A 6,313-nucleotide genomic window follows, 5' to 3' on the forward strand; every position below is an offset into this window, starting at 1 on the left:
AGAGAGTGGAAAAAAAACATAAATAAGCAAAGATGAAGATGAAAAAGGAAAAGACAAAAGGAAATAATAGAAGAGTAAAAAAGAGAAAGAGAAGAAAGGAAGAGCAAGAGATAAGAGGAAAGAGCATAGAACAGAAAAAAAAAACAGAAAGAAAGAGAAAAGAAAAAAAGAATGAAGAGGAAAGAAAGAAAAAAAGGAAAAAAAAAAGATAAAAAAGGAAACAAAGAAAGAGAGAGAGGGTGCCTCTGGAAGGCACCGAGATGTACCTTTTTCGCGCAATGGTCAAAATCAAGGTTTTGTAACGCGGGCTGTGCCACAGAGAGAGTTTTGTTTGTGCCACAGTGAGCTGGCACTAGCCATATGGAGTTGGCAGTTGGACCGGGACACGCTGTGGTTCGGACGTCCCCCCCACCCGCCTCGGCGCAGTCGAGTGACTAACATTAAGAGAGGAGAAGCCACACCCTCAACGCCACCGAACCGATACAGGCTAGGCACTATAGCTCTCTATAGGCAGCGGCCGAGCTCTGAGCCCTTCGCCGCCCCCTTTCTCCATCGTCATCTTATTCATGACCCCTTCGCCCTCTGGCCGAGCTTCTTATTTTCGCGGAACTTGCTTCTTGCTGAGCTTCTCGAGCATCTGATGCAGGAGCCCCCTCTGCTTCTGGGTAATCTTGCTAAGCCTCTCGCCGAGCTGCTTGATCATGCTCAGATCGTGTTGCTCCCCTTGCCTCAACCGGCTACCCCCCGCGGCCCCCACGCCTAGGTCCATCGTCTTCTCCCCCCGGGTCTCCGTCGCGTTCACCCTCTGGCTGAGCTTCTCAGTTTCGTGGCTGAGCCTCTCCTCCTCCTTGCAGAGCTTCACCTTCTCCTCCTCGAGGGCTTTAATCACATCCATTTGCCTTTTGATGTTGCTCAGATCGCCCTGCTCGTCCCTCACCTTCTTTATTGCGCGGCACAGCCGCTCGTCCTGGGACCATCCTAGTTTCGGATGCGCCGGGTACACCTCGTGGATGCTTGGTACATCTGCATGCTCGCGCCGGTACTCCTGGTCGAGCTTTTTGTCGTGATGCTGTGCAGCATCGGAAGGAGCATCTTTGTGGCAGACGTCCCAGCGCAGGAGGTTATAATTGCCCTCCATGACATCCGCTTCGCTGAGGACAAAGGCGGGCACTGTCGGGACGGCGTAGCCGACACTGCCGAGGTGCACCTGGCGGCCGCTGCGATCCGTGTTCGTCCCCGCGCCAGCGAGCATTGTCGCCACCAGCACACACAGCCGGTGGGCGCCGTCGATAACGCGGTAGCGGGCTTGGCACGGGTTCTGAGTCGTCTTCACCACGATGACGGGCGCGTCGAGGCACAGGTGGCCGCATCGGCTTTCGGTGAGCTTGACGCCACACGTCGTCTCAATCTGCGTCGCATCGACCCGCAGGTTGACCTGGCCGCTCTCCGGCGCGGCGGTGAATCGCCACATGTGATCACGATTCGCCATGCCCTTTTGGCACACTTCGGAAAGCGGGATCTGCAACGGCTGGAGGCGCGCCTCGGCAATCAGCTGCATGGCCGCTACGATCGAGATGCCCCACGATTTTCCGCTCCAGCCAGCAAGGTTCCATGGGGGGCCTAGATCGTGTTTCAGCCCGCCACCTCCGAAGATGTCAGTGGCTTTTCCAATGGCTTTTGTCTCGTTCTGCCGACAGACAGTGGCTTTTCCAGTGGCTTTTGTCTCGTTCTTCTCACAGGCACCGCCAACGACACGCGACATGTAGTGTTCAATCTGCGCTAGCGTTTCCGCTGGAAAGTTGCTCATCGAGAAGTCCCGGCGCCCGGCAAGACGTATGCTGCCGCGAGCATCTTGGCCGATTGCCACGCCGCATCTGGTTGAAGTGGTGTTTGTGGCCGCATCCGATTGAAGTGGTGTGCGGAAAACGATGCCGACGGCGCCGCTGCCGAGATGCTCAGCTGGTGAAGTCACGCTGCCGACGGCGCCGCTGCCGAGATGCCCAGCTGGTGAAGCCACGGGCACCGAGTCCACGGCGGTCGCCGCTAGCAGCACCTCGAGGAGCGCCCACATGTACATACGCCGATCAGTGAGATAGCGTTCTGGGTGAGTACGGAGTAAAAAAAAAGATTTACCGTGTTGTGTGTGTGTGTGTGTGTGTGTGCATGTTGTGTGTGTGTGTGTGTGTGTGTGTGTGTGTGTGTGTGTGTGTGTGTGTGTGTGTGTGATGCCATGCGTGACCTAGTAGTGTCCCCAGCTATGGGCGTGTCCATGTTGGAGCCAGGTGTGGTGTGGACGCGAGAATAGCTCCGGCGTTCATGGAGGCAACCGATGCGAGTCGACTGGTGTGTGTCGCCGTGGTTTCGTATCAAGAATACTCACTCACACACTCTTGCTTGCGCGTGACCCCTTGCGTGCACGCCCAAGCTCGAGCGCCATCACGCAGAGCGAGCTCTGCGCAGGTCCCGCGACCTTCTCGGGCAGGAGCCCACCTCTCCTTCCCTCCGTGCGCCCAACGATATGGGCAAATCCGCGCCAAAGCGCGCTTCCGACGCTGACCAAGACGTACGGCCCGCAGAGGCAAAAATTGGCTCTGGGCCGGAGCCCCCCCCCTCGGGGGCTGGCGGGGGCACCGACGGGGCCCCAGCCGCGCCTCCCGCTCCCGTGGACTCGGCCGAGGAGCTGCGAGTGCTTCGCAAGCGGCTCGAGCGGCTCGAGGCTCAAGCCGCCCAGCCCGTCGCACCCCAACGGGGAAGACCCCCCACCGGGAGGCGGCGGGGGCGGCGGCGACGGCGGCGGAGCGGGCGGCAAGGCGGCCAAGGACCGCGAGCGGGTGCGCCCCGACCCTCCCACCCCCCCAGACTCCGACGCCGACTCGTCGGAGGACGACGTGGGCGGCGGTGGTCACCGCGGCCCCCCCCGCCTCGGCGGCGGCGTCGGTCGCGACGATGCTGTCGGCGAGCTGTTCGGCGGCCACAAGCTTGCCTGCGACTACGACAGCGACAACCCCTTCGAGCGGAAGCGCGGACTGCAGCTGCGGACCTCGCACTACGCACCAGCGGCGACACCGTGCACGCAGAGCTGCACCGCAAGCTCGGGGCCGCGAACCAACAGGAGGTGTGCACCCTCCTTCCCTCCCTCTCGTACATGTACATGTACGACCTGCACACGCACCTCGAGCGGCTCGAGGCCGCGATTGGCGACGAGCGAGATGATCCCGGAGATGCCCGCAGGGCGCTGCGGCTCGTGCACGAGCAGGTGCGAGCGGCGCGCCTGCAAGCCGGGTCCATACTCGCCTTCGGCCAGGAGCGCCTCGACGAGCTCGAGTCCGTCGGGAAGGGCGCCCTCGAGGCGGCCGAGTTCGACCCGCTCTACGGCAATGAGCGGTCGCAGAGCGGCGCCCGCTCCCTGCTCGGACAGCGGCTCCACGAGTCCCGCGTGTCCCGCCGCCACACCCGCCTCGGCGGTCGCCTCCGCCGACATTGCCCGGCTCAAGCCCAAGCCCCCCGGCGCGTCCAAGCGGCTCTCGGCCGCCTGGGCGGCGGCGGCGGCGGTGACGGTGGCGGAGGTGGGCGCGACAGTAGCGGCAGCAGCCGGCGGGGCGGCGGCGACAGCGGCGGCAGCGGCGGCGGCGGCGGCAACGGCGGCGGCGGCGACCGCCGCAGCGGCGACGGCGGCGGGAGCGGCCAGCGCGGCGGTGGCCAGCGCGATGGCGACGCCCGTGGCCAGCGCGATGGCGGGGTCTCCGGACGCGGCGGCGGCGGCCGGGGCGGCGGCCGCGGCGGAGGTGGCAGCGCTCGCGGCGGCGAGCGCGGCTAGGAGGCCCGCGGCGCCTCTGGCTGGCAGCCAGGGCGTGGACGCGACCTCCTCTTCGCCAGGCCCCCGAGAGCTGACCGGCTCGGGGGTTCCACCAGGTCTCAAGACATACCGCGATCGGGTCCGCTCGAGGCTCTCCGCCTGGCGGGACATCGGCGCGAGCCGGCAGACGCTGCGCTAGCTCGGCGAGGGCGTGCGCGTGCCGTGGAACGAGAGGGGACCACCTCTCCCGTTCCACCACGGCGTGGGCAGCTTCTCGCCGGACGAGCGAGCGTGGCTGACGCAGGAACGCGGCCGCTGCCTCGGCACAGGCGCGTGGCGTCGGGCGACTCGTTGCGACTACGTCTTTCAAGCCTTCGTGGTGTGGCACAAGGGCAAGCCGCGCCTCGTGATCGACTTGCGGTGGGTGAACGAGCACGTGGAGAAGCGCAGCTGCAAGTTCGAGTCGCTGGCGACGCTACGGCGGCTCGCGAGGCGGCACGACTTCATGCTCTCGCTCGACCTGACCGACGCCTACCACCACATCGGCGTGCACGAGTCGGACGTCGACTACTTCACCTTCGCAGTCGAGACGGAGGCCGGCGTGGAGTACTTCTCCACCCCCGCGCTCAACTTCGGCTGGACTCTCTCTCCGTGGGTCTTCACCCAGGTGCTGCGCGACGTGGTGCGCTATCTGCGCAACCCGGATGCGGCGGCCAGGCCGCGCTACGGGCAGCGGCGGCGCCACTCGGGCGTGCACCGCGGCGTGCGACGCTCCCGTGGCTCGACGACTTCGCTTTCTTCGTACGGGGCGTGCGGGCGGACCACCCGGAGTACGGCGCGATGCTGGAGGCGGCTCGCGCCGAGAGCATGCGTGTGCGAGCCCTCTTTGGCCGGCTCGGCTTGGCCGTCTCCCCGACCAAGGGGCAGCACGAGCCGTCGCAGCGGCTGGACGACCACCTTGGGCATGCCGTCGACTCGACGCGCGGCCTCTTCCTCCTCACGCCGAGCGGCTGGAAACAGAGGCGAAGCGGCTGGCGGCGGAGCGGCTGGCGGCGGAGGCGAAGCGGCTGGCCGTGGAGCAGCTGGCAGCGGAGGCGGAGGCGAAGCGGCTGGCGGCGGAGCGGCAGGCCGCGGAGGCGGAGGCGGAGGCGGAGCGGCGTCTGTGAACAACGCAACCCTGAAGGTCATGCCCCACCCCCTCCCCCCTCAGCAGCGGCAGCATCAGCAGGGTGCTTGGAACCGGACGGCCGCCGTCCACGCAGTCATCAGCAAAGAGAGTGTCGGCCTTCTCGGGTTCTCGCCGTCATTCAGCCACGATCGCACCGTTCCCACGCGGCCGTCCGCAGCCGCCTTGAGGACGTTCTTTGGGACTTCACCACCCGGCGCGCTGTCACGTGTCAGCAGGCGGTGGCGTGCGGAGCGCGGCGTTGGCGCGGGAGGGCGGGGCGGGCATGGTACAACCCAAGGGAGGGATGCGGATGGGAGGACGGCACGCCGCCAGACACAGGGATTTTAAAGGCCTATTTCCAGCTTGGGGAAGTGCGCCGCCCGTGCGTCATTGGGACTCGTGGCGCCTCCCAGGCCCGCCGCAGCGGTCCCGTGGGTACCTGCCGTCCGTACCGGTCCACGGGCTAGCCCTGGGCACATTCGGACCGAACTCGCTGCGCAATCCGGTCTCGGTGTTGCTGTCGGCGGCCGGCAGCCCTTGGGGGTCGAGTCGCAGGATGTCGCAAAACTTTGCCACACGTGCTCGAGCGTCGAGCTTCCGGCGTTCCCAGTCGCAACTACCTCCGGCGAGGTGGCTGACGTTGCACAATCACATCGGCGGCGCACTCGGAGAGCACCAGTGCTCTTTCGGTGGGCTGTTGTGGGGTGGTGCACGACATGCATTGAGAGGAGCCGAGAGAAGCAGCGGCTGTGGGGCTTCCACGGCTGCCAAAGGGTGGTTCACGACTACTCTGAGCAGGGCTGTGCTTTGGTGGGGTTGTGCTTGAGCATGTGTGAAGTGGGAGTGCGTGCCGGCGGTGTCTGTGGGTGAAACGGGCGTGTATGAGGCCGTAAGAGCCGTGGTATGAGCCAGAGTGGGCTTCATCACCCAAAATAAGGACGGTTTGGGAGAGCTCAGACTTGATGCTGATGGGCCTGGGCCAGGAGAGCGACAGAGAAGGCGAGGTGGTGAGCTGGGAAGCCGCTTCGTCGGCACCTGGACGTGTCGCGATGAACTGCCAAAAAGCACCTTTTGCGGCTATTGCTCAAGACTTCGGGAGACAAGGCCTACATATTATGACTGCATCCAAGCGTTTGGTGCATGAGGTCTGCTGGTTCGGACAGGTTTTTTCCGTCGGCGTGAGGATTGGCGTGGCGAGAGGGTAGGTTAGAATTTGGGATGGAGCATTTCAGAGACACTGGAGACCGCTCTCCGCGCCTCATGGTCCCACCTAGTACCCCAATGAGCATTCGCACCCCCTTCTTGGGCAGTGTCCCTCAATATGAGTGACCGTTATCGGGGCAAGCTAT

Source organism: Emiliania huxleyi (genome assembly GCF_000372725.1).
Source record: "Emiliania huxleyi CCMP1516 unplaced genomic scaffold EMIHUscaffold_391, whole genome shotgun sequence".
NCBI classification, from domain to species: Eukaryota; Haptophyta; order Isochrysidales; family Noelaerhabdaceae; genus Emiliania; species Emiliania huxleyi.